At 38.9% G+C, this 24,171-nt stretch overlaps 1 non-coding gene across 1 annotated transcript; it reads left to right on the top strand.

The window, feature by feature from the left end:
• The first annotated feature begins 6,904 nt into the window (after nt 1-6,904).
• LOC138393331 (U6 spliceosomal RNA) lies at nt 6,905-7,011 on the top strand. Its single transcript, XR_011235152.1, has one exon. It is a non-coding gene; the product is annotated as a U6 spliceosomal RNA (small nuclear RNA).
• Nucleotides 7,012-24,171: the final 17,160 nt, after the last annotated feature.

The following is a 24,171-nucleotide window of genomic DNA, read 5'->3' as shown; positions in this document are numbered from 1 at the left end:
ACGGGGATTGGAGGAAAGAAGCGATCAGGCTCAGCGAGGCTCCACCTTTCTGCCATTGCCTGGTTGGAGGAGCGTAGCGTCAGTCACCGGAGCGGTCGCCGCCTCCGGGACAGGTGAGGCTGCGTAACCTATGTGTCTCTGGCTATTTGGGCGGGAGTAGGGGGCAGAGCTGCAAGGGACTGGGCCGATGCTGCTTCTCGCCTTCAGCCTTTCAAAGTTGAGTCCAGCGCGCGGAGCTGAGGAGACCCGGGAGCTGCTTGAGATGGCCGCCCTGAGGTGACTCGGCCCGCTTGCGTGCCAGGACGCGGCTGGGCGCAGCGGTTTTACAGCATTCGGGCGGGATCGCCCCGCCGGGCAGCGTTCTCTTGCGTGCGCACGGTGGCGGGCCTGAGGGCTGGACAGCGCCATCCCTCAGTACCGGGAACTGTCCCACCAAGCAAGGTGGGAAGGCCGCGAATAGCGCGCCGAATCCGACCGCAGGGTTGAACGCGGTGAAGCGTGTGTGTTCTGGGGCAATATCGAGTTCTGGTGCCGCCACTTATTTGCTGTGTGACCTCGGCGCGTTTGTTGTTTCATATCTGTGACTTTCAGTTCGTTCACCTGTAAAATGAGAGTAATATTTCGTACTTTCCTCGGTGGGTTATTGTTATGAATAAATTAGATGATAACGTATAGCCCTTAGCAAAGCGCCAAACTTATACGAAAGACAGTTTTGTTAGTTACTGACTCCTCCTCAGGAATTCTCCGCCCGCCTCTGGGTCCTGCCAGCCAAACTAATTCTAGTCAGATCTCTGATGCAAAACAAGCCCAGCTAAGGTGGTCTTTCCTCCTCTAATGAGCTCTCGCTCTTGCTCTCGCTCTCGCTCTTGCTCTCGCTCTCGCTCTCCATCTTTATCTTCTTTGGCAACGAACGGGGGTAAAAAAAAATGCTCAGGTTCCAGATCCTATAATCAAAGATTATAAAGAAAAGACTTCGGTGAAATTTGTATGACAAATATCCCTTAACCTAGAGAATGTCCACATGATAACAGAGGTTGGCTAATAACAAAAGATATGTCATTTTCTCCTCTTTTACAACTTTAACAAAGGGCTTTATATCTTTATATATATATATATATATATATTTTTTTTTTTTTTTAGTTGCCCAGCTAATTTCTTTCTATTTTTAGTAGAGATGGGGATTTCACTCTCGCTCAGGCTGGTCTCGAACTCCTGACCTTGAACAATCCTCCCGCCTCGGCCTCCCAGAGTGCTAGGATTACAGGCGTGAGCCACCGCACCTGGCCTAGGGCTTTATATCTTGATTGTGTAATATTTAATATTTCACCTATCTTAAACTACTATCTGAAAATTGTATAAAGAAAATAATGATTTTTTAAAATGACTTTAAAAGTTGATTCTGCCAAATGTTTATTTAAAGAACATTTTGAAGACTGTGAACATTTCTTTGGCTTGGTAACTGCTCATTTTGACATTTCACATGCAAAGAAGGACAGTGTTTTCTGTGAGCAGAACATGTTAAATGTTCTTTCTAGGTAAATAAGTTGTAGAAAATGGAAAAAATTTCTTGTACCTATTCTAGAGAACTATTTTGATGTAAATGTCATACACACTGGCTTTAGTTAGCATTTGTGGAACTTAATCACCCTGTATACTCAGTGCTGTTTACGTTTTCAACGCATGTATGACTAGGTCACAGTCCAAACTAAAAGCACCGACAAAAGAAACCTAGCACTGCCCAACCCACTTCAAAGCTGGATTATCCAGAATTGGTATGGATGTATCCTTAGGCAAAAGTAGGTATTGGCAGCCGAATGTGGTGGCTCACACCTGTAATCCTAGCACTCTGGGAGGCCGAGGTGGGAGGATCGCTTGAGATCAGGAGTTCGAGACCAGCCTGAGCAAGAGCGAGACCCCCGTCTCTATTAAAAATAGGAAGAAATTATATGGACAGCTAAAAAAAAAAATATATATATATATATATATATATATAAATTAGCTGGGCATAGTGGCACATGCCTGTAGTCCCAGCTACTTGGGAGGCTGAGGCAGAAGGATTGCTTAAGCCCAGGAGTTTGAGGTTGCTGTGAGCTAGGCTGATGCCATGGCACTGTAGCTGGGGCAAAAGAGCAAGACTCTGTCTCAAAAAAAAAAAAAAATAGGTATTGGCTAGTGCAACATTACAAAGAAACTACTTGTCATTCCTACCACTAATACAAAAATAATTCCTGATGTAACTCCCTGAACAAACTCATTAAATTCTTTAAACAAATATAATGAATCTCAAGGACAGAGGGAAAGGAAATCTGGGTACATACATTTTTCCTAGTATATTTGAGAGGGAAAATATACTCTACTTAGTGCCTTGCAACCAACCCTGAGTATAGCCAAAGAAATAAGTTTGAGCACTAATATTTGTTTCACCTAGACCTCTACCTAAGACATTTGTCAGTACTTTGACAGCATGGGAGTTAGGAACTCCTACTCTCCTAGATTTTGGAGAGTACTATATAGATTCTGCATTAAATATGATTTAATATTTCCGTATGTGCTACATTCCTGTGGTTTTACAAATGTTAGAACGGGGCCGGGCGCGGTGGCTCACGCCTGTAATCCTAGCACTCTGGGAGGCCGAGGCGGGTGGATTGCTCAAGGTCAGGAGTTCGAGACCCCGTCTCTACTAAAAATAGAAAGACATTATATGGACACCTAAAAATCTATATAGAAAAAATTAGCCGGGCATAGTGGCGCATGCCTGTAGTCCCAGCTACTCGGGAGGCTGAGGCAGTAGGATCGCTTAAGCCCAGGAGTTTGAGGTTGCTGTGAGCTAAGCTGACGCCACGGCACTCACTCTAGCCTGGGCAACAAAGTGAGACTCTGTCTCAACAAAAAAAAAAAACAAAAAACAAATGTTAGAACGGAATGAGAAATCACAACCATGTCAAGTAATACATTTGGTGAATAAATAAAATCACGGTCAATGTATTCAATGTAAAATAGCAATAATTATTAGTGTGATTTAGTGTGTAACCTTGATTTTGATATATCTTAATATGGTATTTACTACTAAGAAAAAGTAATACAGTGATTTTTCAAAGGCTGAATGACTGGCTCCCTCAAATCCTACTTAAAAATATATTTGTTAGGCTGGGTGAGGTGGCTCACGTCTGTAATCCTAGGACTTTAGGAGACCAATGTGGGAGGATTGCTTGAGGTCAGGAGTTCGAGGCCAGCCTGAGCTAGAGTGAGACCCTGTCTGTACAAAAAATAGAAAAATTAGCCGGGCATGGTGGCACATGCCTGTAGTCCCAGCTTCTTGGGAGGCTGAGGCAGAAAGATCGCTTAAGCCCAGGAGTTGGAGGTTATAGTAAGCTATGATGTGACACTGCACTCTATCTCAAGCAATAGAGCAAGACCCTGTTCAAAATATATATATGTATGTGTGTATGTGTATGTACATATATAATATATAAGAGTAAAATGTTTTCCCATAGAAAGTCAGTGGGAATATTTATTAGGGTGTATATGTAATATGTTTCAAAGTACTTTCTTCCTTTTGACCATTTTTCAGACAGGGAAAGAAAAAGAAAAAAGGGAAACTGTATAGCCCAGGGATTTTTAAAACTTCTAAGGTAATAGTAGGCTTCATTTCTCATAATATGAGATTGATAAACTAAATTATAGATAGAGGGACTTTAGCTACATGTATGTACTTCTTCGCATATGACCTGCATTTTCTCAAGACATTTAATTTCTGTATGCTAGTCCATCTGAGGTCAGCCCATCTATACAAGGAAAGAAGAAGTAAATGAACAAATTTGTTGCACTTGGATGCTATGGCATTTAACCTTCATGGTAATCTTATTCGGATTTCATCCATTTTATAGATGAGGAAAGTGAAACTTCAAAAATGTTAAATAACTTGCCCAATATGGAAAGGCTGGGATTTGAATCTATGTCCGCTTTATCCCAAAACCCATGCTCTTCCCACTATATCACATTGATTTCCATGGTACCCTCAAAAGCAGAGGAACTTCATCAATCAGGTAAACATACTCCGGCTATCATATCCTTCTTATAAACCTGCTAATTAACACTCTAGGTGGAGTGATCCCTAACTACCACCAAATATATCTTCCTCTTTTATAACAGTTGGAAACATTTAATTTAAAACTTTTCTGGTTTCTCCAACGTTATGGTTATTTTACTAGACAATGTAATTTCACACCAAAAAACTATTACATTCACATGGTTCAAAGTTCAAAAACGATAAAAAGAATATACAATGAGGAAAAGAATCCTTTTACTTTGCTCACTAAACACCCAGACTTCCTCTCATAAGCAAGCCATGTTATTAAGTTTTTAATAAATATTCATTTTTATTTTGTTTTAGGTAGTGTTCAATGACCTATTGATAAATATCCTTCTAGAGATTGTTATACGTATGTGAGAATTTCATACATGTCAATTTATTTTTTTCTGTTTTTAACACAAATGGCAGTGTACTATGTACATTTCTGCACTTTACTGTTTTCACTTAATTTATTCTGGAGATACTGTGCTCTTAGACCTAGGAAGTTTGTGTGTCCATTTGACTTTTAGAGGTACACTTTAGGGTACATAACTTCAAAGGCATTTTACCTCACAAAACAGTCATCACTACAAATCAAATACCATAAATGCAGGGGAAAATTATTATAGTAGGTCACACATAAAACCAAGATGTTAATAGTAATTATCTCTGAACAGTGGAATTATAGAGATTTTTAATATTTTTTTTCTCATTTTGAATGTGTTTTCTGGGCCTTTTTTTAGTTTTCCTATAGTGAACATATGCTTTTTGTATAATAAAAAATTAAATAAAATATCACTTCAAATAAGTTTTGCAATGTTTTTTATCTGTTCATTCAACCAACATTTATTCAATTCCTGCTAGGTGCGTGGCACTGTGCCCAGTGCTTTAGAGATATCATAAAAGAGGCAAAATACTTAATCCACTTCCTTCCAATTACCCTGACGCATGTGTTTATTGACTGATGATTAGGTAGACAAAAAGTACATGGGATGATAGGAACAGTCTTAAACAACTGAAAGAAAAATTCAAGACATGGTAAACTATTTACAGAGATATTGAGCAGATATGAAGTAAAAGAAATTAAAATGGAGTGAATTTAGCAAAAAGCTTTAATTATAAGCATTTTGAGCTTGGACACTGAGGGAAATAGAAGATGTAAAGCATTCTAAATGGAAAGGAGAGATAGGAATGATGACAAAGAATTGAAAGTCTTTAAATTGTGTGTCAATTTAAAAAAGAATGACTTGGTCAATGCAGAGAAATCAGAAAGGGGATTAAAGAGAAATTTGGTTAAAGGAATAATGAATACTGGAATGAGAGCTTTAAATTTGATTGAATAGTTTATAGACAGCTATTCAGTTTGGTTGAATGGCCACCATAGTTCTTGAAAAGCAAAGTTACCAAGATAAAAATTGTTGGGGTGGTGACTCATACCTATAATCCTAGCACTTTGGAAGGATGAAGCGGGAGGATTGCTTGAGGCCAGGAGTTCGAGACCAGCCTGAACGAGACCCCATCTCTACAAAAAAATAGAAAAATTAGCCGAATGTGGTAGTGTGCATCTGTAGTCCCAGCTACCTAGGAAGCTGAGGCAGGAGGCTCGCTTGAGCCCAGGAGTTTGAGGTTACAGTGAGCTATGTTGACGCCACTGCACTCTAGCCCAGGTGATAGACCGAGACCCTGCCTCAAAAAAAAAAAAAAAAATTGTTAAAGGAAAGTTACAATTTTTTTGTTTTAGCTGCATTGTATAAATTTGATTAGAATAAGGAGATACTAGAATCTAGGAAACCAACACTCTTGCTGTTGCTATTAGTCCAGGTATAAAGTAATGAAGGCCTGGATTAAGGGAGTGGCTATCAGAATAGAGAAAAAGAAACTGCAGTAAGCCTAAAGAATCAGCCGTGGCAAGGGACTCATGCCTGTAATCCCAGCACTTTGAGAGGCCAAGGCAGGGCTATCACTTGAGGCCAGGAATTCAAAACCAGCCTGGGCAACACAGTGAGACCCCATCTCCACAAAAAAATTAAAAATTTAGCCTTGCACAATAGTACACGCCTGTAGTCCCAGCTACTCGGGAGGCTGAGGCAGCAGGATCACTTGAGTCCAGGAGTTTGAGGTTGCAGTGAGCTGTGATCATGCCACTACACTCTAGTCTGGGGAACAGAGCAAGATCCTGTCTCACAAAAAAAATAAATAAATAAAAGAATCAGCTTGACTTGGTACCTGATTAAATGTGGGGAGCAAAAGAGTGAAAGTAACAAAAGTTACTCCAGATAAATTGATACAAACTTTCTGAAGAGAAATGTGGCATTATGTATCAAGACACTTTCTTTAAAATTTTATTTCTACCTATTAGAATGGGTAAAATCCAAATAAGTGATAATACCAATTGCTGGTGAGAATGCAAAATAGTATAGCTGCTTTGGAAAACAGTTTGAAAGTTTCTTATTAGTACAAAGCCAAACATAGTCTTAACATATGATCCAGCAATTATACTCCTAGGTATTTACCTACTGATTTGAAAACTTATGTATAGAGAGTTCATATCCAAAGTTACTTGGGCTTGAGTCTTCCTGGCAGCCAAAAATTAAAAAAAAAAAAAAAAAACATGTACACACAAAATTCTGCATATGAATGTTTATAGCAGCTTTATTCATAATCACCAAAAACTGGAAGCAACTAAGATGTCCTTCAATAGATGAATGGATAAACAAACTGTGGTATGGCCATATAATGGAATACTATTCAGCAATAAATAGGAATGAACTATTCCCATGCAAAGATACGGATAAATCTTAAATGAATATTGCTGAGTGAAAGAAGACTGATGTGCTCGCTTCGGCAGCACATATACTAAAATTGGAACGATACAGAGAAGATTAGCATGGCCCCTGCACAAGGATGACACGCAAATTCGTGAAGCGTTCCATATTTTTAAAAAAAAAAAAAAGAAAGAAGACTGAAAAGGCAATATACCGAATGATTCTTACATGACATTCTGGGAAAGGCAAAACTGTAGAGATGGTAAACAGATCAATGATTGCCAGGAATTTGGGGCGGGAAAGGGGTTGAATAGGTGAAGCACAGAGGATTTTTAGGGTGGCAAAACTATTCTGTATAATACTGTAATATGGATACATGACACTATGCATTTGTCAAAACCCATAGGACTTTACAGTACACAGAGTAGACCTACATGTCTGAAAAAATTTTTAAAAATCATTTAGTAGTTCAGAGGATCCCAGAAGGGAATGCAAACTATGACAAAAGAATCTAAGGGTATTACAGATGTGTGACACACCCTCACCAAAGAGAATGGGGAAGAAAGGTACTGACCCACATAACTCTGAAAATGAGTAGCTGTAAGACTAAAGGCAAAAGAAACAGCACATAAGCACTGTACGCTAGTTGTTTCCCATGAGGATATGCGTTAATTCTGAAACCACTATATTTGTGTATTGGAATCGAACAATTGTGTAAATGGATGGCAGGTAGTGGGAGCATAGTTTCTCACTGTTTGGGAGATCACAGTTAAGTAAGGAGAGGAGGCTGGAAATGATCCACGTGGTGATGGATTAGAGTTGGAGACATCAGTATGAGTTGATGTTTAGCTTAATATAGATACAAGTGGATACATGTAGAAATATGTATAAATATGTGTATATACACAAGTTAGTATGCACAAGTATATTTCCTTGCCCTCTCAGCTGAGAAGTCCTAGAAACAATGGCACCCCAGTAGCCACACACACACCTAGCACTCAGATCTTAGTTTTTAATATCATTCTTGAATGAAAGGAACTCAAGATCCTTGGAGAAATGGGTGATTCTAGGACCAGGGCAGGAGATATACAAGATGAGCCTGGAGCATCTTTTAGTGCCAGAAAGTAAGAAAGTACTAAACATAGATACACACACACACACTAATCATAAGAGACACAGGAACTAACTGAAAGAGCTCCCAGTGACCAAAGCTGGAACAATTTGAGCAAAATAAATAAATAGTATTGGATTATAATCCAAAGTATAAAATAAATATGGATTAATCCATATGGATATAAATAAATAAATGAATGAATAAGTAGGGAGAATAGATAATCTTCCATGCAAAAGAATTCCAAATATTTTATGTAGATACTTTGCCCTCAGGAAAGTAAAGCATTAACTCCTCTTTTCTTTTTTTTTTTTTTTTTTAACTCCTCTCTTCTTAAGTGTGGGCTGTGCATAGTGACATCCTTCCAAAGAGTACAATATAGAAAGGGGGTGGAGGGAAAGAGTAACTTTATGGTGGGGCAATCTGACAAACACTATTTTAGCCAGGTGATCAAGATTAACATCAACAGTGATAAATCATGTTGATGGTGTGCACCCTTGATATTATGTGATTAGAATGGCACTTTACCTCTTTGATCTTCCTCCCCCAAACCCATAATCCCAGTCTAATCATGAGAAAACATCATATAAATCCCAGTAGAGGGACATTCTACAATACCTGATCAGTGCTTCTCAAAATTATAAATGTTACCAGGCAAGAAAAGTCTGAGAAACTGTCACAGCCAAGAGGAGGCTAGGGAGACATAATGACTAAATGTAATGTGGTATCCTGAGTGGGATCTGGAACAGAAGGACGTGAGGTAAAATCAAAGAAAACCTGAATAAAGTATAGATTTTAGTTAATAATGCTGTATCAATTAACAAATAATAATGTATCAGTGTTGACTCATTAATAGTGACAAATGCACCATACTAATGTGAGATGTTAATAAAGGAAATTGAGTATGGGGTATATGAGAACTCTCTCTTTTTTTTTTTTGGAGACAGAGTCTCACTCTGTTGCCCGGGCTAGAGTGCCATGGCGTCAGCCCAGCTCACAGCAATCTCAAACTCCTGGGCTCAAGTGATCCTCCCGCCTCGGCCTCCCAGAGTGCTAGGATTACAGGCATAAGCCACCACGCCCAGCCTCTGTGTACTATCTTTACAACTTTTCTTTAAATCTAAAACTATTCTAAAATTAAAAGTTTATTTTTAAAATTATTCCTTTAGACTTCTAGGAATTTATCTTTTAGAGTTAAAGAGACATGGGCAAAAAACTATCTAAAGGCTATTTGTACTGTTATGTAGGAAAAAAATCAATATGACCTAAATATCTAACAAAAAATGGTTAACTCAATTATGAGATACAATTTCATTCTTAAAAATGACATTTATATTATATTAAATAAAAAGTCAAATTATAAAACAAAAGGTACATATTAGGTTATTAAGTATGAAATTTCCATTTCTTTAAGTACTGAGTTTGACGTTGATATCTCTGACATTTCACTTTGACACTTCTTGTTTTATTTTGGTCCTCAGTCTTTCAAATGCACAGTTTGGCTTGTGATTATCTTTCAAAAAGGTTTTTTAGAGCAAGTCTTGTGAAATCATGGATAAGTCAAAAAATTCATGTTATTTTTTAATATGAATTCTGTCATGGAACCAATGCAATGTAGACAGCTTGAAATATCAATGAAGTGTTTGGGAAGGACATGGCTAATGAACACACAGTATGTCAATGGTTTGAGAAATTCTATTCTGGTGATTTTAATCTTGAAAATGAGCCATGTGAATGACCTGAGACCAAGGTGGATAATGATGAGCTGAAAGCTGTAGTGGAAACGACTCCTTCTCAACCTATACATGAATTAGCAGCAAGGTTTCATGTTACTGTTCCAACAATATTGGACCATTTGAAACAAATCAGCAAGGTAGATGGATATTGCATGAATTAAATGAGCGTCAGATGAGAAACCATCTCAAAGCTTGCCTTTCTTTGCTGTCCGATACTAAAGTGAACCATTTTTATACCGTATTGTTACATGTAATGAAAAATGGATTCTTTGTGACAATCACAATGGTTGGATAAAGATGAAGTGCTGAAACACAGTCCAAAACCGAATAGTCATCAAAAAATGCTACTGATGTGTGTTTGGTGGTCCAGCACTGGTATTATCCACTACAGCTTCATGAAACCTGGTCAATCCATTAAAGTGGATGTCTACTGCAACCAGCTGGACGAAATGATAAGGATGCTTGTGATTAAGCAGCCAAGATTGGTCAATAGAGACAAGCCAATTGTCTTGCAAGACAATGCTTGGCCACATGTTGCACAAACAACACTGCTAAAACTATAGCAGCTGGACTTGGAAACTCTCTGTCATACACCATATTCACCAGACCTTGCACCAATTGACCACCAATTCTTCCAGGCTTTGGCCCACTTCTTGCAAGGAAAAATATTCAATTCTCAACGTGCTGTGGAAAACACTTTTCACGATTTCATCACCACTCACTCTCCAGGCTTCTTAGCTGCTGGCATACACAAACTACTGTTAACATGGAAAAACTCTGTCAATAGTTTAGGCATATACTTTGATTACTTGTACTGCTTCTTACTTAAGATATAATAAACTATACTTTTGATTCAAAATCAGACATTTCATATTTAATGACCTAATACTATTCCCAGTACACTAAAATGAATAGAATATTTCCATACATCAAAATTACATACACCAGACAGAGTTTATCTATGGATGGTGGGATAATAGGTGATTTTCATTTATTTATGTTTTAATTTTTCTATAAGTAATGTACTACTCTGGTAATCAGGAAAAAATCAGTAAAGAAAAAAATCACATACCTGGAGGAGCAATGAAAAGAATAAATAAAATAAAAAAAGAAAAAAAATCACTATAAGTATAAAATCAGGGGGCTGATCAAATGGGATATTTATTGGCAGTGTTAGGAAAATTGAGCAGGAACAATTCTTTTTCAAGTGAAGAAGATGATGATGGGTTCACCCTATGTATTTGGTTTCAGACAGCAATAGGAAGAACTTAGCCTAGGTAGAAAATTACTTGCTGCGTCAGCCAGAAACCTTCAAGAGAAACATGCTGAACAGAAACATGGATAACTATCTTTAATGTAACTGGAAAGAAATTTTAAAAAGATGTCAAGTGGTACCCTTGCTTTTTATAAAAGGTAATCTCTCTGCAAAAAGGTCATATTGGTTCGTAATGAAGATTAAGCCATTCTTCCCCCAGGTGAGTCCTTGGTAAATATTTTTGTGTATTGCCTTCATTGGAAGATGTATACTGAAAATATGAGTGCTAGTAGCAATTCTGTGAGCTTTTCTCCTCTCAGTACTAATTAAAAGGAAAAGCCAAAAATCACCCTGAGGAATAAGTACCAGCAAGTGTATAGGAGTTCTTCCCAGATGCCCTGGTCCACAATTGTGGAAGAATAGGGTTCTAAGAGCCTGCAATCGGTAGATCTCTTGGAGAAATCCAGAACCATACCATGTGCATTACAATGAAGTCCTCTCCCTCCCCTATCCCACACTTGGGAAACCTGAGTTTCCTCTTTCACGTGTCCTCTTACACACTGCAACTTACCCACCTTCTCTAGAAGCTCTCCTTGGCTAGTACTATGTCCTGCCACAGACTATAGGAGTTCCCAAGAACTGGTGAAAGTTTGGGATCTTACAGTCTGAGCACTTCCCTGATGAGAGAACAGCTAAATAGCAACCCCAACAGCAAGAATCAGCTCATTTTACAGGTTATGGAGGCATGACATTTAGTAAATTAGCATTTTTGAGTCAGAAGGACCCTTAAGGAGTCCTCTAGTTTTTCATACTCCCTTTTTTAATAGAGGAGTAAATTGAGGAGCGGGCATTAGGGTCAGTATCTCCCAGGAAAATCTCTGAGGTGACCCCATCCATCGCCCTTGATGTTTCCTGTGAGACTCAGAAGTATATCATTGCTTATCAAAGTGAGGAGGGAGCAGGCCCAGGACTCCAACTTGAGCAATTTTTGCTTATAAGTGAGAACTGAGTCACTCTGAAGGCTGATCTCGGAGACTCTTAATGAAGTGTTTGAACTCAACTCAATTTGCCACACCCCTTGCTTATCAAGGCTGGCCTATTAATCAGGAGATGCAACACGGTGTTCACCTGCAGGGCAGGTAACAGTGCCATCTACCAGATCTTCTTCCCCAAGAAAGTGGCTATGCCCCAAAAGGACACCTATGGAAAATCTAGTTGAGACATGAGTCTGATACAAGCTCACAGAAGCCATAAGAAAAATTATGGTCAGGAATCTACTCTGAAACTTTTCACCTAGAAGGCCTTCACTTAGACCCTAACATTGGCATAATTGGTGGCAAGGGGAAAAAAATAGCCAGGGTGGACTTCCCCAGCAGAGATTTACTAGATGCAAAAGGTTTGTGAGTTGAAAAGAATTGCCTCACCATTACAGTTATGTAGGACACCTGTCTTGAGAAGTGGGCAGTCCTGTCTGTGGCCTCTGGAGTTTGGTGCAAGGCCTAGACTATCCCAATGCCTCTGCCCCATAAACTGGCAAAGTTTTTAACCAAGATTGAGCCATACTAGAGACTTCAAAGAAAACAGCAATACTGTTCTATGCACCAGGGATTTCACATAAATATTAGATTCCTGGGGGGGTGACTGAGGACTCAGAAATATTTAAAAACCCTTTAGAGCACTAGATAGACCACTATTCAGAGCCTGGTAATCTCATGCCCAACAATTATTCTCACAAGTTCCCTGTTGCATTCTCATATACCATTAGCAGTAATGTAAATCGATACAGTCTTTAGCGAAGTAAGTTTGGGGGTATCTTTAAATTTTTTTAATGCGCATACTCTTTGATTTAGCAAATCCATTTCCAATTCTGGGGGGGAAGTGGCACAGAAACACTTGCACATGAACTCAAAAAAATACGTGTATGAGAATATTCATTAAAACCTTACTTGTCCATCCATCAATGAGGAAGTGGTTAAATAAGTTGTGGTACACTTATACAATGACCTACTATACACTTTTTAAAAAAATGAAGGAAATCTGTATGTAGAATGTCCATGGTATACTGCCAAGTGAAAAAAAATGCAATTATTTCAGTTTTTTTAGTAAAAATATATAATTTTATTTGTTCGTACATTGTTTGAATTTGTTTAAAATGAGCATATAATACTTCTGTAATAAAGAATTATTTCCCAAAGCACCCGAGTTATTATTTTAAAGCCAAACTGTAGAGAATTTGTAGATTTTTTTGTTATTAAAAAAAATTTGTTTTTGTTATTAATGTTGCTTATCCAATAAATTAAAATTAGGAGGAAAAAGAAAATTAATTAAAATTTAGAATGTACTTTTTTAGCTTAAATCTAGGGAGTTACATTTAGCTCAGAGAAATGCAAACTTAGGGGAGAAATATTTTACATATTCAGCATACACACACATACATAGGTATATTGCCACAGTTCTCAATATATAGTCTATAGACTCCTGGAGTCTTCAAGACCTTTCAGTGAGTCCATGAAGTCAAAACTGTTCCCGTTATAATTCTAAGATATTATTTTTCACTATGATGACTTTCGCACTAATGGTATAAAAACAATGGGCAATAAAAATTGCTGGTGCCTTAGCACAATATTTGGCAATGGTACCAAACTACTAGCAGTTAATATATTCTTCCCCACTGGGCACTCAAAGGTGGGGGACAGCTAATTTTAAGAATGTCCTTCTCTGGGAGGCCGAGGTGGGTGGATTGTTTGAGCTCAGGAGTTCGAGACCAGCCTGAGCAAGAGCGAGACCCCACCTCTACTAAAAAATAGAAAGAAATTATATGGACAGCTAAAAATATATATAGAAAAAATTAGCCGGGCATGGTGGCTCATGCCTGTAGTCCCAGCTACTCGGGAGGCTGAGACAGGAGGATCGCTTGAGCTCAGGAGTTTGAGGTTGCTGTGAGCTAGGCTGACGCCACGGCACTCACTCTAGCCTGGGCAACAGAGTGAGACTCTGTCTCAAAAAAAAAAAAAAAAAAAAGGAATGTCCTTGATGAAACAGTAAGCATTAAGTTATTAAAACTCAACCCTCCCAGGCCAGGCTCAGTGGCTCACGCCTGTAATCCTAACACTTTGGAAGGCCGAGGCTGGAGGATCACTTGAGGTCAGGAGTTTGAGATCAGCCTGAGCAAGAGCAAGAACCCGTCTCTACTACAAATAGAAAAAATTAGCCAGGCGTCGTTGTGGAATGCACCTGTACTCCCAGCTACTCAGGAGGCTGAGGCAGAAGGATCACTTGAGCCCTGGAGTTTGAGGTTGCTGTGAGCTAGGCTGATGCCATGGCACTCTAGCCCGGGCAACAGCGGGAGACTCTGATTAAAAAAAAAAAAAAAAAAAACTCAACCTTTTCTAGTTTGCATCACTGCACAATTATCCCCTTTGTACATGGATATATTCACAGGAGGTGAACAAATATAAGTCTCTGAAAACAACCTGGAGAAATCTCCCAAGACCATGGTTCTTCCCTTGGGTTCACTTAGCTAGTAGGTTCCTGGAGTTGGTATTGGAGAATTCATTCGCCAGTTCTTGCCCAGCAGTGGTAATTCCTATGGTTTTAAGAAGCCCTAGAGGTTTTCAACCTCCCTGTCATGACCCTACTGATAGTTAAGGTTCTGGCCCCTACCTTTCTTTTTATTTTTTAAATAGCTTTATTATAATATAACTCACATATCACACAATTCACTCAAAGTGGCTGAATTCAACGACCACTACATTTTTCTACATCCTTGCCAATATTTGTTATTATCTGTCATTTTTATTATAACCATCCTGGTGGGTATGAATGGTATCTCGTTGTGGTTTTCATTTTTATTTCCCTGATGGCTAATGATGTTGAACATCTTTTCATGTACTTATTAGCCATTTATATGTCTTTTTTGAATAAATGTCTATTTGGATCCCTTGCCTATCTTTATTTTTTTACTTTTTAGAGAAAGGGTCTTGCTCTGTCACCCAGGCTGGAGTGCAGTGGCATGAATCATAGCTCACTGCAGCCTCGAACTCCTAGGCTCAAGTAATCCTCCCACCTTGGCCTCCCAAAGTACTGGGATTACAGGCATGAGACATTGTGCCCAGCCTGCTTGCTCGTTTTTAAATTGGGTTATTTGTCTTTTTATTACTGAGTGGTAAGAGTTCTATATACATTCTAGGTCCAAATTTCGTATCAGATATATGTTTGGAATATTTCCTTCCATTTTGTGGGTTGTCTTTTCACTTTCCCAATAGTGTCATTTGGCACATAGAAGTTTTTAATTTTGATGATGTCCAATTTATTTTTCTCTTTTGTTGCTTATGCTTTTGGTATCATATCTAAGAAACCATTGCCAAATCCAAAGTCATAAAGATTTACATCTATGTTTTCTTTTAAGGAGAATTGTTTTGGCTCTTACATTTAGGTCATTGATCCATTTTGAGTTAATCTTTACATATGGTGTGAAGTAGGGGTTCAACTTCATTCTTCTGCATGTGGCTATCCAGTTTTCTCAGCACTATGTATCAGAAAAACTATTCTTTCACCATTGAATTGTCTTGGCAACCTTGTCAAAAATTAATTGACCATAAGTGTGAGGGTCTGTTTCTGGACTGTCAATTCTATTGACAGGACCACACACGCTGTTCTTTTTTTTTTGTTGTTGTTGTTGTTTTGAGACAGAGTCTCACTCTGTTACCGGGACTGGAGTACGGTGGCATCAGCCTAGCTCACAGCAACCTCCAACTCCTGGGCTCAAGCAATCCTCCTGCTTCAGCCTCCTGAGTAGCTGGGACTACCGGCACATGCCACCACACCTGGCTATTTTTTTTTTTTTATCTATTTTTAGTTGCCAGGCTAATTTTTTCTATTTTTTTAGTAGAGGCAGGGTCTCGCTCTTGCTCAGGCTGATCTCCACCTCCTGAGCTTAAGCGATTCTCCTGGCTCGGCATCCCAGAGTGCTAGGATTATAGGCGTGAGCCACCGCACCCAGCCAACTGTCTTGATTATTATAGCTTTGTAGTAAGTTTTGAAATCAAAGGTGCAAGTCCTCTCAACTTGGTTCTTCATTTTCAAGATTGTTTTGGCTACTCCAGGTTGGCCCCTACTATTCTTACTCCAAGTGACAAGGCCTCTCCCACACTGCCTTTTCCAAGGTATCCATTATGATAGCCTACAACCCTAATTCTCACCCTCTCCATCCTCATCCTGCAATATTTTCTCCCTCATTCCTCTACTCTAGCTACATGGGCCTTCTTTCAGTTTCTCAAACATTCCAAAGTGCTTTCTGCCTGATGACCTCTGAACTCGTATTCCCTTTGCCAAGAATGTTTCCCCTCCACTCCCTGCCTCGTATTAGTAAGGCTGACTTCTTTTTGTCATTCAAGTCTCTGCTCAAATGTTATCTTCTCAGAAAGGTCCCAGTGCACCCCCACCCATCAAAACTTCCCTATCACATTAGGCTGTATATTATTGCACTTATCACTGTTTGAAATGATCTTATGTATATATTGTTATATTTGTTTATTTTCTGTCTCCCCCTATGGAATGGAAACTCCAGGAAAGGAGAGATCATGTCTTATTTAACAATAAATTCCTACACACAGAACACTATCTGGCATATAATAGGTATTTAATACGTATTTGTTGAATGAAAGAGTAAAAGATTAATCAATCCCTAGACAGCCCCCTTTAATAAGATTCAGCACCAGGAAGAGAGGTAAGAGGCAGTGAACTGTTCCTCAAACCAGGATTGCTTTCCTGTACTCACCTTCTTCTCTTTCACACCAGTCATCAATTCCTCCCTCCTTTCATTCAAAGATTTACTCCTAACTAATGTCTACGTACGTTTGAGAAGTAGATACAGACACATTCCTGCCTTTCCCAATCTCTGCTCTGGATTGCTCTCAGAAAAAAAAAAAAAGGATCAAAGATGTCTCTGACCATAGTATATATGGACAAGTACACACTCAGATCCATTTGCAGAGACAAAAATCTGGTGTATTGGGAAACACGAGGCACTTGACAAGAGTACAGAAGAACACAGAACTAAGAAGATAAAATCGTAGAACCTTAGGCAGAAAGCCCAGGAATTCACATCACAACCTTTGATTTTAATGCCCACAAAAATTTAAGAACCACTGTCCCACAGGTATAGATGAGAGAAGAAGCCTAGGTTACTGCCATGAAGGAATTTCCCCCTGGGGCTTGGGAGGCTTTAATACCCCTATATGCATCCCTGGATCATTCATCTAAAGATCTTAAAGAATGTTACAGGCACCATTTAACCTTTGCAGCACCCTAGACTGAAAATCCAGGCTCTTGGCCCCATTTTACAGACAAAAAATTGAAGCCTATGGATTAGAGCCAGGAAAGGAATATCTCAGGTTCATATGGTCTGGAATGAACAAGCCAAGGGTTACATTTGAAGCCAACACTGACCTCAAAATCTTTTCCCCTATGACAGTGGTTCTTAATCTGGGTACCGTAGTACACTTAAATTTCTGTGTATTTGTACCATTCCTTGACTGTAGGCAGATGATAATTCAGCTGGCTCCTTGTTACTCAAGTCTCAACTTAAAGTTCACCTCTTCAGAAAGTCCTTCCCTGAACACTCATCTTAAGTAATGTCTTCTATCATATTACTTATCTTATTACCCTATTTTAATTTCTTCAGAGTACTTGCCATTATTTGAGATTGTCTTTTTTGTTTATCTCTCCTTCACTATAATGTAAACTCCATGAAGTCAGAAACCTTATCTGACAGTACATTGTTGATGTTCAATAAGTATTTGTTGAATGTTTAAATAAATCTAAATGAACATGTTTTCAATAATATGTAGATGCTGTTGAAATTATTAAAATATACATTTATTTTTAAAGTCTAAACTTAAATGATACTTTTGGCATGTATTTTTCTCAATGAATAGATACTTAGACTATCATTTTAGGGTTTTTCTTTTTCTTTCTTTCTTTCTTTTTTTTTTTTTTGAAGACAGAGCCTTGCTCTGTCACCCTGGCTAGTGTTCAGTGGCATCATCATAGTTCACTGCAACCTCAAACTCCTGAGCTCAAGCGATCCTTCTGCCTCAGCCCCCCAGTAGATGGGACTACAGGTGCAGGCCACCATGCCCAGCTAATTTTTCTATTTTTTTGTAGACACAGGGTCTCATTTTTGCTCAGTCTGGTCTTGAACTCCTGAGTCCAAGTGATCCTCCTGCCTTGGCCTCCCAAGTGCTAAGATTACAGGTATGAGCCACCACACCTGGCCTGGGTTTTTCTTTTTCTTTTTCTTTTTCTTTTTTACTTCAGAAAATTTTGAGGGTACAAGTGTCTTTTGTTACAGGGAGGGTTTTTCTTTATAACATTAAAAAAAAAAAGGGGCCAGCAGAATTTTCATTTCTGGCCTTGTATGGATTATAATTTCTGAATAATCTTCCTAACCAAAACAACTAAAATGGTAAGTTAAATATAATTTTTAACTTCAAAATTTATAATGAGATGGCACAGAAGTGAGGAGTTAGAATGACCCCCAAACAAAGTTTCTTGAAACATTTTCTTTACTTACTTTCTTTTTTTTTTTTTCCTTTAAATAGAGTCTTGCTCCATAACCCAGGCTGGAGTGCAGTGGTGCAATCATAGGTCACTGTAACCTTGATTTTCTGGTGCTCAAAAGATCCTCCTGCCTCAGCCTCCTGAGTAGCTGGCACTACAGGCACATACCACCATGCCCAGCAAATTTTTTTATTTTAATGTAGAGATGGAGTCTTGCTGTGTTGACCAGGCTAGTAATTCCTGGCCTCAAATCATCCTCCCACCTTGGCCTCCCACAGTGCTGGGATTATAGGTGTGAGCCAACACCTGGCCTACTTACTTTCTTTACTCTTGATTTTGCTTCCATGTCACTGGCTACTCCTCTGTCTCTTCCTTTTCCTGGTTGCTCCTCTACCTCCTACCTTTTAACACTGAAGTGTTATAAGACTCAGTCCTAGATCTCTTTTCTCTTTTTTTTTTTTTTTGGAAGACAGTCTTGCTCTGTCACCCTGGGTAGAATGCAGTGGCATCATGATAGCTCACTGCAACCTCAAACTCCTGGGCTCAAGTGATCATCCTGCCTCAGCCTCCCAAGTAGCTGGGACCAAATTAGCTACCATGCCCGGCTAATTTTTTCTATTTTTAGTAGAGATAGGGTCCCACTCTTGGTCAGGCTGGTCTCAAACTTCTGACTTCAAACAATCCCCCCACCTCAGCCTCCCAGAGTACTAGCATTACAGGCATGAGCTACCACACCCAGCCCTTGGCTCTCTTCTCTAACTGTACCCATTCTGTTGGCAATCTTACCAGGTCTATGTTTAAAATATAATTTATACTCTAATAACTTACAAATTGTTATCTCTGGCTCAGATCTCCCCACAAAGTTCAGATCTGCATGTCCAGCTGCCCATTTAATATCTTTACTTGATTGTCTTAAAGCCATCATAATGACCAAATATGAACTCAGTCAATGGCAATTCCATTCTTCCTGTTGCTGAGGCCTGTTGTTGGAGTCATCTTTGACTTCCTTTTTTCTCGTGTCCCAAACAAGTCGGGAAAGGAAAATGCAAAAGAAGAAGAAAAGACAAAAATAGCTTAATCAATCTAAAATAAGGTAAGAGAAGGGAAAAGAAACAGAAAAACAGGACAATAAAAACTAAATAAAACAAAATCAAATATATTAGTCATTACTCTAAATGTAAATGTACTAAATTCTCTAGTTAAAAGACAGATTGTCAAACTGGATTTAAAAACAAAAATGGGGGGCCAGGCACAGTGACTCACACCTGTACTTTGGGAGGCCAAGGCATGAGGATCACTAGAGGCCAGGAGTTTGAGACCAGCCTGGCCAACATAGTGAGACCTTGTCTCTACAAAAAATAGAAAAATTAGCTGGGTGTGGTGGCACAGGCCTGTAGTCATAGCTACTCTGGTGGCTGAGGCAGGAGGATCACTTGAACCCAGGCATTGGAGGTTGCAGTGAGCTGTGATGACACCACTGCACTCTGCCCTAGCCAATAGAGTAAGACCTAGTCTCAATAAATAAATAAATAAAATTTTATAAATTAAAAAAAATAATATAGCTATATGCTGGTTACAAAAGATATACCTAAAATATAAGAACAAAGAAAGATCAAAGAATGTAAATGTATAATGTGGGTAAATTCTAAGCACAAGAAAGCTATTGAACTATATTTTCAGCAGACAAAATAACTTTTAAGCAGAATTACTGGTCACTACAAAATAAAATCATTACAAAATAGTAAAGGTATCGATTAACCAGGAATATATAACAACTCTAAACTAGAAAGCACACAATAATACAGCTTTTAAAAATACATAAAAGCAAAAACTGACAAATCTTTAAAGATATATTGACAAATTCATGATCGTACTAGGTATATTAACATACCTCCCCTGGTATTTGATAGTTCAAACAGACCAAAAAAAGTCATGATATATTTAGAAGATTTTAAACAGCACAATTAAGAGGCTGGTCTAATAGAAATATATTTTTAAAAATTGCTCCCAACAATTAGAAAATAGGCACTCTTTTCAGGCATACATGGAACTTTTACAAAAACTGACAACATGCCAGGCCATGAAGTTAGCCTCATAAATGTCTAAATGTAATTAAATCAGAAATGAGTTACAAAAGGATAATTAAGGGGAAAAAAACATGTTTGAAAATTTTAAAAGCGCACTTTTCAACTTGTGAATCAAAGAAATCATAGTAGAAATTAGAAAATACTTAAAAATAAATGGTAATGAGAATACTATGTATCAAAACCTGTGGGATACAACTAAGTGGTACTTAGAAAATCTATAGCAGTAGTGCTTATGTTAGGAAATAACTCAAGCTCAAATAAGGAGCTAAGAAATCAGAAAAACAATAATAAACCTAAAGAAAATAGAAGGAAGGAAATAAAGAAAAGAGCAGAAATTAATGAAGTAGAAAACATTCAGCAGAGAAGATCAATAAAGCCAAAAGTTAGTTATCTGAAAAGACTAATAAAATAGACTAACTTGCAAGAGTAACCAAGAACAAAAAAAGAGAATGCACAAATAATATTAGAAATCATAAGGAAACCATAGCTAAATGTGTTACAGAGATTAAACAGATAAGGGTTTTAATAACTTTATATCAGTAAGTATGAAAACTTAGATAAAATGAATAGATTCCTGGAAAAACACAATTCACCAAAACTGGCTAAAGAAGAAATAAAGAGCCTGAAAATTATAATAAAAAATTTAACTCAACCAGGCGCGGTGGCTCACACCTGTAATCCTAGCACTCTGGGAGGCCGAGGCGGGAGGATCGTTTGAGCTCAGGAGTTTGAGACCAGCCTGAGCAAGAGCAAGACCCCGTCTCTACTGAAAAAATAGAAAGAAATTAGGTGGACAACTAAAAATATATAGAAAAAATTAGCTGGGTATGGTGGCGCATGCCTGTAGTCCCAGCTACTCAAGAGGCTGAAGCAGTAGGATGGCTTGAGCCTGGGAGTTTGAGGTTGCTGTGAGCTAGGCTGACACCACGGCACTCTAGCCCGGGCAACAGAGTGAGACTCTGTCTCAAAAAAAAAATAAATAAATAAATCAACTTAAGCTTGCCACAAAGCAAGCTCCAGGCCCCGATGGCTTCACCAATGAATTCTTTGAATCAATAGAAAAATGGATAATTGAATTGTGGTAGAGTCATACAATGCAGTGCTATATAGCAATGAAAATGAACAAACTACAGCAACATGCATCAAACACCATTTATTCACAAAATGATGTTGAATGAAAGCAGCAGTCACAGAAGAATTCATGCACTGTGATTCTATTTATATGATATTCAAAAATAGGCAGAATGATCAACATACATATACATAAGGATACATAACTAGGTGTTAAAACTATAAAGAAAAGCAAGAGAATAATTACCATAAAATTTAGGATAATGTTTACCTAGAAGAGTGATGCAATCTGGGAAGGACATACAGAGTAGAGGAGTACTAGAAAGGTACTAGAATACCCTAATTCTTAACCTGAGTGCTAGATACACAGGTCTTTTTTTCATCGTTATTCTTTAATTCTCCTTCTAGGTATACACTCTAGAGAAATTCTTGAACTTGCAGAAGACATCTTATATATAGTCTTTTGTAGATATGGTATCTTTTTCAATGTATAAGATTATTCATTCTATGCAGATGACAGAATCAGGTAGATACATGTGTACTGACATGGGGAATATGTCCAATGCATATTAAGTGACAACCATATTACAGAACTCCACAGTATAATCCCATTTTAATAAAACTATTAATATGTCCATTGAAAAAAATGGAACAATATACACTAAAATATGAATACTAGGTATTTCTGGGATGGTATCCATTTCAGAATTATATATTTCTGTGTACATTTCTGTTTCAATGTTTTCCAGTAACCTCATTTACTTTTGTGGTAAAAAAAAAACAAACAAACAATAATAAGGATTATTTTTATATGTGTAAAAATCTTTCAAATAAAGGAATACTTATTCTAGAAAGAGGGACTTTTTTTTTGTTTTTTTTTTTTGAGACAGAGTCTCACTCTGTTGCCCCGGCTAGAGTGCCGTGGTGTCAGCCTAGCTCACAGCAACCTCAAACTCCTGGGCTCAAGCAATCCTCCTGCCTCAGCCTCCCGAGTAGCTGGGACTACAGGCATGCATCACCATGCCCAGCTAATTTTTTCTATATATTTTTAGTTGTCCAGCTAATTTCTTTCTATTTTTAGTAGACACAGGGTCTCGCTCTTGCTCAGGCTGGTCTCAAACTCCTGAGCTCAAACTATCCGCCCGCCTCAGCCTCCCAAGTGCTAGGAGTACAGGCATGAGCCACCATGCCCGGCCAGAAAGAGGGACTTTTTCTCCTTTTTGCAAGCAGTAAAGAGTTCTCTGATGGGCCCCAGATTCTGTAAAGGAGAATTTGTGAGAACAGAAAGTTCAAATTGGGAAGGGCTTCTAGGCTCAGGTCCCTTTAATGGGTGGAGAGTGAATGGGGCCTGATCAGTCCTAGCTCATCAGCTTTCCTAAGCACACAGCAAACCTACTTGCTCCTTGCCACTCTCCACCCTCAGCTCAGGAGATAACAGAGGTCTTGGCCAGCTGCCCTTCAGTCCTGCCCCATTGCTCCAGGTCCCCAGCTGACTGAGCATCTGGCAGTTAAGCCAAAGGCCAACAATGTCCTGACTTCATGAATAAACACCTGTGAACTGAGAGAAGACATGGTGAGGCCAGAGCAAGTGCTCAGAGACATAGTACTACAAATAACAGAGCAAAAGGAGTGATAGGGATAAGGAAAGCCCAGGACATCTTGTTCTGGGCCAGCCAGTGAATTGCCCTTTCTCCCTCAAGCCCCCCAAATTTTCCATTGCATGTGGTGGAGGCTCTTAGGTTCTAGGACTTGCAGAATCATGAAGAGAAGTGTGTTCTGTGGCCCAAAAGAGAGTTCAGCTTATCAAGGGCAAATAATTCTAAGCTTATGCACATGTTGTGGCCTCTGCTTAGAACATTTTCCCTTCATCTTGTCCTAGCTAGCTCCTTCCCCTCCCTCCCAGAGACAGGATCTTCCTATGTGCCCAGGCTGGAGTGCAGTGGCTATTCAAGACATTATCATCACACCCTACAGCCTGGAACTCTTGGCCTCTAGTAATCTTCCTGTCTCAGCCTCCTGAGTAGCTGCAACTACAGGCACACGCCACTAGGTCCTGACTAGCTTCTATTCATTCTTTGGGTTTCAAATTATGGACCACTTCCTCCCATGACCCTATCTTCACCAACTCCCACCACTCCACCTTCATTCTCTACCTTTCAAGAAGGAATTAGAGGTTTTTGCTCCTAGTGCCTGTGCTTCCCTTATCCAGCACTATTCCACTCTAACAGTGGAATAGTTTGTCTGACTCTCCCACTGGGACTTCAGCTTCCTGAGGCCAGGGACTATGGTTGTCTTACCACTGTATCTCTAGTACCAAGATACTCCATGATAGGTACTCAGAAAATGCTTGCTGTATGGATGAATAAAATGAAGGAATAGCAGAGAGGGCCAGTAATAAAGAATCCCTCCACTTGTCTAGAGTGTGGTGCTCAGCAGCCCAGGGGAGGAGCCTCCTGGGCTAGGGAAAGGAGCACAGGCTCTATCCTCTCTTCCTCTTCTCCCCACTCTTTC

This window comes from Eulemur rufifrons, chromosome 10, assembly GCF_041146395.1.
Source record: "Eulemur rufifrons isolate Redbay chromosome 10, OSU_ERuf_1, whole genome shotgun sequence".
NCBI classification, from domain to species: domain Eukaryota; kingdom Metazoa; phylum Chordata; class Mammalia; order Primates; family Lemuridae; genus Eulemur; species Eulemur rufifrons.
The sequence above is the reverse complement of the archived record's forward strand: the minus strand, read 5'-3'. Positions and strand labels throughout refer to the sequence as shown.